Consider the following 13469-nt stretch of genomic DNA (forward strand, 5'->3'; position numbering starts at 1 on the left):
TCAATATACAATGTAGTTAGTTATTGTGTCCCATCACCAAAACCTCCCTCCCTCCTCCCTCTCCCCCCTCCCACCCAGGTGTGTCCCCTCCATTTTCTTGTTGTAAGAACTTCAAAACAAAAAAAAAGTTGTGGTTGTTATATCTTCTTCTCCCCCCCCCACGGTTTTTGTTGTTGTTGTTGTTGTTGTTTGTGTGTTTTTTTTTGTGTGTGTGAGAGTGTGTGTATGTGTATGTGTGTGTGTGTGTATGTATGTGTGTGAATTGATTCATTCACCTTTAGCTCCCTCCAATAAGTGAGAACATGTGGTATTTCTTTTTCACTGCCTGACTCGTTTCACTTAATATTATTCTTTCAAGGTCCATCCATGTTGTTGGGACACAATAACTAACTACATTGTATATTGACAAAATAAATAAATAAATAAAGATATAGTAGGACTTAAAAAAAAAAAAAAGAGGAAAAGTTTCCTGAAATCATGAAAATAAAACATTTAAGTAAAGATCCAACAATGTTTTAAGTAAAAGTCATGGAAACATTATCTTCATTAGATATTCAATCTCATGTAAGGAATTTCTTTTCTTTTTGATAATTATTAGCAATTTCCTTTGCTCATCAGTTTTTCCACTGGAGTTCTGGATATTTTAGTTTAGTCCACTGATGTTACACTTATTGGAACAGTTTATTTAAGAAAACTTAAAATCTTTTTTTGTGATTTGATTGCACACAATTTAGAGAAAGAACCCAAACGAAAATGAAACATGAAAAAAAACAGAATAGCCATGGTTAAAAACCTGATAATAGTTCAGCAACTGACATGCAAATTTAGTTATTTCATAGAGCATTTTAACAAAACTACTAGCATCATGAGTGATAGCATCACACCACGTAATCACTATAATATTCACATAAATAATATTTTCATGCACATTCAACCTTATATAACTTTAAAGAAAATTAAAGGAAGCTAAACATGTTATAGCAAGAAGATTGAGTAGACCCTCTGACATATTTAGTAACCCTTGTGAGAGAGTAAATGAAACAAACATAAAAACAATAAAGATATTTACGAAGGAAAAAGCAAGAGGACTATGTAAGATATCTTACAACATTTCAAAGTCTATATTGTGAAAGAGAGTAAACCAGCGTTACTATTTCTATGAACTCCAGAAGTAGAGCTATATCAATTAGCACCTGAAAATTATAAGAAAAGTCTGTACTAATAAAGGACATCCTAAGAAAAATTTTGAAATTAGGAAGACTATGATAGTAGTGTTGTGGTTTGTTTCAATGACAGAGTTTGAAGAGGTGTCATTAGATGTGGGGACAGGAGCTTTAATGTAAGGAATGGAGAATAGAAATATTGATACTGAAGGCTAAACACAAGACATGTGAAAATCGATAGGGATTCTCTGCCTTTGCCCAGTGCCAAGTCTTGCCTGAATCTTGGTTTAGACACCTCAAAAAGGTCTCTTTGTTTCTATTAGGCAGAGCATGATCTAACATTTCCAGGGATTCTTTCTCCATTCCATGTTCTAGAACTATTGCTGATATAACGGTTTCATCTAGGTGCCTTGCATTAGTAGCAGATCATACCTCAAAATTCTTACCCTGCATGGTTGTGATCAATAAAACTAATATAAATTATTGAATGCAAGACATGCTTTTTTTATTGTCTGCACATGTGACTAAATAAATCAAGTCCACCCAAATGTCAACCAAATCTACTATGCCTTGAGGTGTGTGTGATCACAGAGCTGGTGCTCTGTGTATGGGATTAGTCATGGTAGATTTGATGGTAGGCTCCTGCTTGTCACAGACAAATCTAATGTGCTACCATTTATAGATATGTTCAAAATGGCAACATAATAATTACTAGGTCTCAAATGCATATCTAGAACCAGTTTCTTTGTTTTAGATGTGGTATTAATCATGTGTAATTTCTAATATTCAGACTCCTGCCGATTTACAGAAACAAAGAGTTCATATTTTTCAATTGCACATATTATTTCAGTCATCCTTGACCACCAAACCTAAGTTTGTTGTGTAAAAATGGGTTTGGGCTGCTTTTCTATGAGCAATCCCTTTTTTGAATCCTATATTATTTGTGGTTTATAATTGCCGAAAAATAATTGGTGGTTTATTTCTGTTAAAACAACATGCACAACAAACAGACTGCAGGACCAGCAGAAAACAATTAATGTAAAACACTTAAGTAAGAATATCTCCAAAATACCTCCTCAAGACAGTTTTACATCATTGAGTATTCTGTGGTGCATAAATGACCATATGGTGAGTGAGAACTTAGTGATCATAGAAATTTTTGTTTAGATGTTCTCTGAGTATTTAACAATAGGATGTACATAGAATAGATAAAAATTCAATATGCCAATGCAAAATTGTGAATGTCTGCTAAATTGTATATTTTCCCAAAGGGATTTACTATTATGCCATTCTTTATGTATTAAAAATATGTAATCTTCTCCATGCCTCTTCTCCCATGATAACATGGCCACTATGTTATGTTCAATTGCTTTCTGATTTTGTGTTGTGATTTTCTTCTCATATAGTTATATTATTTCTTGGAGCATTTAATGCTTCAAGTAGTACATATATTAAAAGGTAAATTATCAGAAATAATAATATTTAGTACCAGAATCTTTTCTAAATTTTCAAGATAAGAAAACAAAAGTATGGGAGGATAAAGCTTATTGCCCATAATCAAAATGTTAGTAAGCTGTCAAGTAAGGATCCAAATGAAGCAGAACACTTTGAATGTAAACTGACTACATTTTTGTCTTTACTAGTTGAAATGAGTCTCTCCTGACTTCCTCCCATCCCACACCCTCGAGTTCTGCTCCTCACTTTTCCTTTCTTTTCTGTCTAAATCAAGAGCCATTGGATTGGAACAGAGAAACCAGAGCTCTTTGATCATGTTCACCCAATAGGGTTTCCCGATTATCTGCACCCCCAGATGCCTGTGTTCCTGGTGGTCTTGGACATCTATGCAGTCACTCTGGTGGGGAACTTGAGCATAATTGTAGATGTAAAGACTAATCCCATACTTCAAACACCCATGTACTTTTTCCTAAGCCATTTACCCTTATTGTTTATTTGTCATTCTGATATATTCACATCCAAACAGCTAGAAATTAGATGAACAAAACAGATGTATCTTCTTCAAAGGATGCATGTTAGAATTTTTCTTTTGCTGCACCTCTATGATTACAGAAATGTTAACAGTGATGGCGTATGACTAGTTTGTGGCTGTTTGCAACCCCATGTCTACACAATTGCTATGTCTCCTAAGCTCTGTGCTTTCCTGTTGGCTGAAACTTCCATATGGGGTAGGCTCTGTTCCTTGATACTCACATATTCTCTTTTGGAACTATCTTATTGTGCATCTAACATCACAGATCAGTTTGGCTGTGAGTACTCTGCCATCCTCTCTGTATCCTGCTTTGCCCTGTTTCAGCCAGATGATATGTTTAGTCATTTCTGCATTCAGTGGGGCTTGTAGTCTCCTGACCATCCTCGCCTCCGACTAGCTACAAGATGCTTTCCACTGGTGGACTTTGGAAAGCCTTGTACACCAGCGCTTCCCTACTGACTGCCATCACCATTTTCAATGGAATTATCCTCCCACTCTACTGTGTGCCCAACTGCAAGAGCTCATGGCTCCTTGTAAAAGAAGTCACTGTGCTTTTTACAATCATGATCCTCATGTTGCTTTTCCTTATCTGCAGCCTTAGGAACAAAGATGTGAAGGAGGTTAATCAAATCCAAACAGCATTCTCCGTCAACATAATTCATATAAATGTACATTTCTTTATGTTCCAATTATGCTCAATTTTTTCCTATACATTCTTGATAGTTTAGCTTTATGTTAAGAGAATATACAATTATTCTTTAAATCAAGTAATCATCATGTATACCACAGTGTTCAGTGTTGTGAATGGCTTACAAATATCTCTGGTTTACTATAAAGCATTCTGATTCACTTCTTCTTTGGATGTTTTATAAAGAAACACACTTCAAAATCGTTTCCCTTGACTCTATGGATGTCAGGATTATGAAGTTCGCTATATGGAGGGAATTATGAAAAATGGAACTTATGCTATGTTTTAGCTTTAAATTTTGCATAGTAAAAGTGCTGCAAACCCAGAAGATTACTGTGTTTACAAGATCCTTACTCAACTCTTCATAAACAACTCTGACTCAGAAAGTTTTAAAAAGGAACACTTCTTGTTTGATCTTAAAGCTTCCTTTGAAGTCAAATGAGGACATTGGAATTTACGTTATGTAAAATATTATCTGTGGCTTTAAGTAGGCATATGTTGAATATATTATTACTATTTGTATGCATCACTTATTTTTCACTATGAATATATTTGAAATGTTTTGAAAGAACACTGAATATTAAGATAAAAATCAATTTACTTCTAACACTACTTATGTCCTTTAGTGAATGATAAAAAGACAATGATTAGTACAGTGTGTTTTTAGGTCACTAATTCTAACCACAAACTTAGTTCTCCTACCAGTCTTTTTCTTCTCAGTAAGTGATATCCACTATCATTGACTCAGTGGCTGAAATATAAAACATTATTTATTAGTTATAAACTTCCACATATATCTGTCAATAAATCATATTATTTTTGTTGCAATTTTAAATCTACTTCTTCAAGTGTCTCCCCTTTGTTGCAATTTTAAATCTACTTCTTCAAGTGTCTCCCCTCTGAGTCATCATTGTCATTAAGTTGACCTTTATCAGTTAATAAAATGTAAAAATACTCTCCTTATTTATTAATCTTATATAAGCCACCAGTTATAGATTATGTATATTTTAAAGCATATGATCAGTTAATTAAATCTCCCACTTTAGTAATGTCCAATAGTTATTTTTAATATTTATAATGTAAATCTAACTATTTGCAAAATGTCACATTTGCTTTTCTCTCTGAGTTCATCACTTTTAATTAAAAATATATTGAAAATTACTTTTTAAATTATTTATTTTAATTTTAATTTATCAATGTACAGTATAGTTGATTTTCATGTCCCTTTACCAATACCTTTTACTCCCTCCATCACCCCCCCATCAACATCATATCTGTTCACTTCTCTTTACCAAATTGAGGAATTGTGATTGTTGTTTCTTCTTCCACCCCCCCGTTCATTTCTATATTTACTTTTTAAAAGCCCATCCATGTTGCTGTGAATGGTAGTATTTCATTTTTTTTAATAACAGAGTAGTAACCCATTGTGTAGATATACCACATTTTCTTTATCCACTCATCTGATGATGGACATTTAGGCTGGTTCCAACCCTTGGCTATTGCAAATAGCACTGCAATAAACATGGGAGTACAGATATCCCTTTGACATAATGATTTCCATTCCTCTGGGTATATACCCAGCAGTGGAATAGCTAGGTCATATGGAACATATATCTGTTATTGTTTAAGGAACCTACATACTATTTGCAGGCTGCACCATTTTGCAGTCCCACAAACACTGTGGGAAGGTTCCCTTTTCTCTGCATCCTTGGCAGCATTTGTCATTCTCAGTCTTTTGAAAATTAGTCATCCTAACTGAAGTGAGATGTTATCTCAAGGGTTTTGATTTGCATTTACTGACTGCTGAGTGATGTTGAGCATTTTTTCATGTGTCTGCTAGACATTCCTATATCTTACTTTGAGAAATGCCTATTCAGCTCCTTTGCTCATTTATTAATTGAGTTACTTGTTTTTTTGCTAAGTTGTTTGAGTTCCTTGTATCTTCTCATTATTAATCCTTTGTGAGATGTATATTTTGAAAATATTTTCTCCCACACCGTTGAATGTCTTTCTGCTCTGTTAATGGTTTATTTTGCTCTGCAGAGCTTTTAGTTTGATATAATCCCATTTGTTTATTTCCCCTTTGGTTGCCTGTGCTTTTTCAGACATATTCATAAAGTCTGTACACAATCATACTTCCCGGAATGTTTCTCCTATATTTTCTTTAAGGAGTTTTGTTGTTTCATGGCATATGTTAATTCTTTTATCCGTTTTGAGTAGATTTTGATATATGATGAGAGGTACGGATGTGAATTCAGTCTCCTACATATGAATGTCCAATTTTCCCATCACCTTTTATTGAAGAGGCAGTGTTTTCCCCAGTGTGTAGTCTTGGAGACTTTGTCAAAGATGAGATGGCTGTAGGGCCATGGGTTGATTTCTGGATTCTCTATTCCGTTCCATTGGTCCCTTTGTCTGTTTTTAGGCCAGTACTGTGCTGTTTTCATTACTATAGCCTTGTAGTATATTTTAACATCAGGCAGTGTTATGCCTTCAGCTTTATTTTTTATTTTTTATTTTTTTACTCAGGATTGCTTTGGCTATTCATGGTCTTTTGTTCTTCCATATGAATGTTATGATTGTTTTTTACAATTCTGAGAAAAATGTCATTGATGGGGAATTTTGATGGGGATTGCACTTAATGTGTAGATAACTTTGGGTAGTATGGACATTTTCTCAATATTAATTCTTCCAACAGAAGAGCATGGGATATCTTTCTATCTTCTTGTGTCTTCTTTAATTTCTGTCAACAGTGGTTTGTAGTTCACATTGTAGAGATTTTTCACATCCTTTGTTACATTTACTCCTAGGTATTTTATTTTTTTGGTGGCTATACTAAATGGGCTAGCTTTCTTGATTTCTTTTTCATTGTTAGAATATAGAAATGCTACTGATTTTTGAGTGTTGATTTTGTATCCTGCAACTTTGCTGAAATCATTAAGTAGAACGCTGTTTAATTTCCATGCATTTATACAGTTTCCAGAGGTTTATTTTTCATGGATTTCTAGTTTTCATCCATTGTGGTCTGAAAAAATATGTCAAATAATTCCAATTTAAAAAAAATTTATTGAAACATGATTTCTGACCTAATATGTGGTCTATCCTGGAAATTGTTCCATGTGCTCATGAGAAGAATGAATATTCTGAGGTTTTTGGATGAAATGTTCTGTATATATCTACCAAGTCTAATTGTGCTAAAGTGTTGTTTAGGTCTTCTGTTTCTCTGTATATTTTTTGCTTAGATGATCTGTCCAATGTTGAGATTGGGGTGTTCAGATCCCCAACTGTTATGCTATTGGTGTGTATCTCTTTCTTCAGGTCTAATAGCGTTTGCTTTATAAATCTGGCTGCTCCAATGTTGGGTGCATAAATATTTATGACTGTTATATATCTTCTTGTTGGATAGATCCTTTTATCATTATGTAGTGGCTTTCTTTATCCTTTTTTTATGGTTTTGTTTTAATGTCTATTTTATCTAAGAATTGCTATTCCAGATCTTTTTTACTTTCTACTTGCATAGTATATCTTTTTCCATCCTTTCACTTGTAGTCTATGTGTGTCTTTACAGGTGAGGTGGGTCTCTCAAAGGCAGCATATTGTTGGGTCCACCTTTTTCATCCTATCAGTCTGTGTCTTTTGAGTGGGGAATTCCAACCTTTTACATTAAGAGTTATTACTGAAAGGTATTGATTTACTTATGGCATTATATTGATTTTTGTTTGGATGTTTTAAATATCTTTTGTCCTTTCTGATTTACTGTTTCTCTTCTGTGTTTGTTGGATAAACTTTTTTTTCCTCTTTTTTGGGGAATATTTTATTTTACTTGTGGTTTTTTTTTCTATCTTGTGTATTCATCGTAGTGATGGTTATTTTTCAGGTAGCAGACCCTGTACTCCCTTGAGAATTTCTAGTAAGGTTGGTCATAAGGTAGTGAACTCCTACAGCTTTTGCTTGTCTGGGATATATACTATTTGTCCTCCATTTCAGAAGGATAGCCTTGCTGGGTAAAGTATTTTTGGCTGGCAACTTCTGTCTTTTAGTATTTTGAATATATCATCCCATTCACTTCTGGCTTTTAGGATTTCTGATGAAAAGTCTGATGGGTTTTTTTTCTGATAAGGGTTCCCTTATAGGTTACTTGATGCTTCTGTCTTCCAGCTTTTAAGATTTTCTCTTTGATTCTGAGTTTTGCCAGTTTGACTGTAACATGTCTAGGAGGGGACCTTTTTTGGATGAATAGGTTGAGGGAACTTTGAGCTTGCTGTATCTGAAGATCTGCATCTCTCCCTATACCTGGAAAGTTTCTGCTATTATTTAGTTGAATATGTTTTCAATGCCATTTCATTTTTCCTCCCCCTCTGGAATTCACATTATTTGGATATTTGAGCTTTGTTTGCCTGTGTTATTTCAAACAAGGTCAGACATTCTCTCTTCTGCTTGATCCAGCCTGCTGGTTAATCTCTCTGTTGTGTTTTTTATTTCACTAATTGAGTCCCTCAGCTCCACCAGCTCTGCTACATCCTTGTTCAGATTTCTTTGTAGATTTCCTCCTTCAGGTCCTGTATACTTTTTTCTTTTGTTGCATTGTCTAACTTAGTCTTCTTGTTTCTCATTTAGTTTCCTTAGGATCATTGCTTGAAGTTCCTTGTCAGTCATTTCAAGGACTTCCTGTTCTATAGGATCTAGAACTTGAGAGTTATTATATTCCATTTGTGGTGTCCTACTTTCCTGGTTTTCATATTTCTAGTATGTTGAGAGCCATTCTGCTATAGAGAACAGAATGGGAGCCTGAGTAGTGATACCCCTTGTTCTACAGGCTGCAAGGGGGTCCCATGTGTGTGACACAGCTCTGTGGAATTTCCTGTTTGTTCACCTTTGGTTACTTGACAAGGCTTCCCAGAATTAAACAACCTAACCTTTTGACTTAGTATGGCTTTGGGAGATAACAAGGGCCCTGGAGTTTCTTAAAGAACATGATAATAATATATCAAAATTAATTGGTTTATTTCAAAGGCATTGTCAATATTAGAGGTGTTTTTGATGTATGTTCCTGGTATAGGTTGGCTTGATTTTATTTTCTTGTTGATTTTTCCTGTTAGTGATGTGTGCATTGACCCATAACTTTAGAATAACTAGTTCTATAGTTGTGATCATGCTTTTGTGCATGTGGAATGAAGTTATTATGTTGGATTTCTATCCACATCCCCCAGGGAGACAGTGGTCCGAGTGCAGTGGTGTTTACAACTATTTGATCATAAACATTTACAGATTTCTTTGTTTTCCCCATTCCCACAGTTTCACTTGATTTACCAAGAACATATTATTTCCCTAGTAATAATAAGAATGATATAGTGTGGTTTTTGTTAGTTTGAGTAGGACCATTTAACTTTTCACTTCGTCCCCTGTGCTGTTTCTGAAGTCTATTGGAAGGGAAGTAAAACATTTCATTATAAAAAAAATAAGTTAAATAGTAGAGAAACACAAGCAAAATATGATATTAATAGGTTTTGTTTAAATCAGTTTGTAACACAAAATTTGTAACAATAACATAGAAATTCAATAAACATTTATAGTTAAATTTTATAATATTCATGTTATAAACATTGTGATTTTGATTATAAATTAAAATGATCAATATAGAGTATAGGCAATATTAAATTGTTAACCATAATTAATCAATGCTATTAAAATTAAGAGTAGTGAGTATAAATAAGACTAAAAAGGGGTTAAATTGTAAGCTAAGAAGGTTAAGGTTTATGATTCAGACCAAAAGTCTAACTTTTCAAGCATGTTGCTATTGTATAGTTTCCTGGCCACAAGCCACAGTCTTTGGGGTGAACTATTGATGCAAGAGTAGATTTTTTTTTTTTTTTTTTCACAGAATGAGTGCCTTGGAACGTTTTGACCTTTCTTTTTCAATTGAAACAAAATAAGAAATATTTTGATTAAAAGATAAATCAGTGTGTAAAAGATTAAGTAAAAAGATATACATAAAGCAAGATTCATGTGGTTGTTGTCCACACTTGCACTAGACATCTGTGGTCCATGTCTTTCTTTTATTACCAAATGCGCACCACCTATTCAGGTCCAATGAATCCTGTGGAGCTGGTCTCCAGCCCAAGTATCTCACCACTGGTATTTAGTCATTGCGGGTAAGACTATTGCAGTCTATTTGTTCTATCCTGGTGTCTGGAACAATATCAGGGAGTTTTGTTGACACCCAGCTGCCTGTTGCTGCCTCAGGTTTGGGGTCAATGGTGGCTGGGGCCCCTCTGGGAGTGGACACTTGCCTGGCTGTAGCCACAGTTCCTTCCCCTATGGTGCCAGGAACTCTGTGGCTGAAAAGTACTTTTTAAACAAACATTTATGTAACTCCCCAATAGATCAATAGGTAGAACATTATGAACACCCTAGAAATTACCAGCACTTTTCTCCCACTCCCAGCAATAGTCAAAGGGATGACTTTTCTCTTAATGATGTAGTCACTTTTTTATATGGATTCACTATCTAACTATTTTTCTCGAATTCTGGGTATTAACATTATCTTTGTGTAAATTTAAGGAGAATGATGCAATGCATTATTTATTCTGTTTATCTAACCTTTATAGGCAAAGATTATAACTTTATATTCAACTTGTGTATACTCATAGTTTCTTTTCATTTATTTCCATTTAATATTTTATGGTATAAATATTCCATTTTTTTCTTTAATGCAGTCTACTATGATGAACATTTGGATTATTTCAGTTTTAGGCATATAAACCTTTGTACCTCAAACAAGTCCTCATTATAGTGGACTTTATACCTAAAAATATTGTGCATTTAATTATTTCTCACATTATCAAAGTGGTTGTGCCAATTGACATTCATAATAGCAATGCTTACTAGCTCTAAAGATATGATCTTCTTGATCACCAGCACTTAGTATTATCAGAATTTCTGATTTTAACCAATTGGCTCTATGTAAAATATTTTACTGTAGCTTTAATTTGAATATTTCTGATTATTGAGACAGGTCACATTTCAACATTTTAGTGATTTTTTTTCTCTTGTAAAGTGCCTTCATATGCCATTTAACCAACCTGCTTTTAAATTATTTGTCTTTATTCTAATTTTTGGAAGTCTTTTGTATATTATGTATTTATCTACAAGTAAGGTCAAAAAGCCATTCTTCTATATTATATTTGATAATTTATTTTGTTTTTTACATTTTTCTTAAAGAGTCATTTGCAATTATTTTTGTGGATGGTATTAGTTTTGGGTCTATGGTAGATTGTTTTATTTGTTCAATGTAATTAGTTCTCTGTTTGTCTTTGTCATGTTGCCCTGTAGGCAGAGAGACAATAATTCCCATGTGACTTGTTTTGAATAATGCACAGTGAGCAAATGTGTTGTAGACTACATCATAGAAGAAACTTTAAATACCATGTGTGGTAAGAATTTGTTTCTCCTTAGGCTTATGTCTTCCACCTGGTGCCAGCATATCACCAATAGTGAGTCTTCCTTCCATATAGGTCCTGCAGTGAGAACATATTGGAAGTTGAGACAATCTTGACCAAACCCAGCATAGCAGAGTTATAGTGAACACCAACATTCATAACTTACTTTACTTTTACCATGTGAATATTCCATTGCCCATGATACCTACCGAAAAACAAATCTGTAATCTCTTTGGTCTGCAAACCCAGCAACTTTGTTATAAACTGCATGTCCGTATATGTGTTATCAGCATTACTGTTAGCTATTGCTGCAAACATTTTTTTTAACTTAGCCATAACCATGGCTTAAAAGGAAAATCATTTATTTTAAAAAATCTATGGGTCACCTAAGGTGACTTCACTTCTGGTCATAGAGGCTAGGAATGTTCTGGTTCATACCACAGTTGTGTCAGTGTGGATTGCTCCACATTTCTTTCACCATCTTGGGACTAGTTTGTTATTTATGGAAATGTTACAAAGTAAGAGGCTCAGAGAAAATGTTCCAGATCTCATAGAAACTAAGGTAAGAATTGCCACACTTTTAATCCTGCCAAGACATCATTGACCATGTCATATAGCTGAGTTCTAATCCAAGAGTGAAGAAATACATTTTACCAGCAATGAATTACAAAAAGTTTATGAACACAGAGCAATGGTGAATAATTGGACCAGATCACTCAATCTACCCCATTCAGTTTCATAACTCTTTAGTATATTTTGTAAAAGTATTTGCAATGTACATGTTCTTAATTATTATAGCTTTGAAATAAATCATAATATTCAGGAGAGCAGTTAATGCCATTACCACAGTAGTACAATAGTCTTACAGAGGGAGGGAACATTTCTTGGGCTGCAAACTGGAGTGGGGTGTGGGGGACAGGAGGACAGGAATAGTGTTTGGGGAACAATTGGGTGGCGACAGGGTAAAAAGCAATTTCTGGTAATTTGTATCTCATGTATATTAATAACAATAAAAATAAATAAATAAAAATTTAAATTTAATACCTTTCAAGAAATCACTTATCTTCTTTCTATTACTTGTTAAATTTGAAGCCAGAACCTCTCTTGCACTCTAAAAATTATGTTACCTATTCATTAGATCTGTGCTTCAAGTCATTCTCAGTTGTAGCTAAGCTTTTTCTGCTTTATCAGTCTATACTCCCTCACCCCCTTTGCATATTTCTGAAATTATAGTAAAATCATATTAAATAGCATTTATTTTTACATTGTCTTTAACAATGTGACTTTGTTATTTGAATTATTGATTTATTCTTATTACTATTATTATTGGATTTATGAGGTATTGGGGAGAAAGTAAAAGCCAATATACTGATTTCAACCTATAAAATAAGTCCACCTTTTCTGTATTTATTTCTCTATAGATGGAAGTTACAGAAATAAATAGACTTATAGGTGTAACTAGTGATAAACATACATAAAGTTAAATAATTAACAAAGTACACATGAAATATAAATATTATTATCTTAGATGTAGGCTTATTTATTTGTTTTGTTTTGTTTTGTTTTGTTTTGTTTTTCCTTTTTGTCTTTTTTTTTTTTTTTCATGTCCGGCAATGGATTGCAACGCTCAGTGTTGCGCCCGTGCCGGACGGGACCGGGACCGGCAACGGGATCGCAACCCTCCGTGTCGCACCCACACCTCGCTCAGCCAGTGAGCGGGAACCGGTCTGTATGTGGGATCCGAACCCTCGGCGGGAGCGCCACCACGCTCCCAAGCGGCGCACTGTAGCAGTGCGCCACCAGGCTGGCCCATTTGTTTTCTTTTTACTGTACTTTCTTCTCAGTTTTTTTAATATGTTAATATTTCCATTATAATAAAGAAATAAAGTGTATGTTTGAAAATCTTGTAAAAATACTCAAATACCATGCTCTCTAGCATTTTCCCTTCTGTAAAATATCTGTTTGAAGAAAAAGAAAGGAAATAGCCTAAAACATGGCAGAATTAATATTTGAAAACGTTACCTAAGAGATTATCCTCATATATATATATTTCTTTTTTTCAAATTCATTATATATATATATATATATATAATTTGTATAATTATACATTTATAACACAATATCAATAAATAATTCATTTTGAAGTTAAAGAGAAAAGTTATTTTCATGATAGCATTCAATTTAATTATCAA

General features: G+C 33.9%; 1 pseudogene; it reads left to right on the forward strand.

Annotated features, from left to right (window-relative positions):
• Window positions 1-865: 865 nt before the first annotated feature.
• LOC103609624 lies at window positions 866-12755 on the forward strand (annotated as a pseudogene).
• Window positions 12756-13469: the final 714 nt, after the last annotated feature.

Source organism: Galeopterus variegatus, unplaced genomic scaffold, assembly GCF_000696425.1.
Source record: "Galeopterus variegatus unplaced genomic scaffold, G_variegatus-3.0.2 Scaffold9869, whole genome shotgun sequence".
Lineage (NCBI taxonomy): Eukaryota > Metazoa > Chordata > Mammalia > Dermoptera > Cynocephalidae > Galeopterus > Galeopterus variegatus.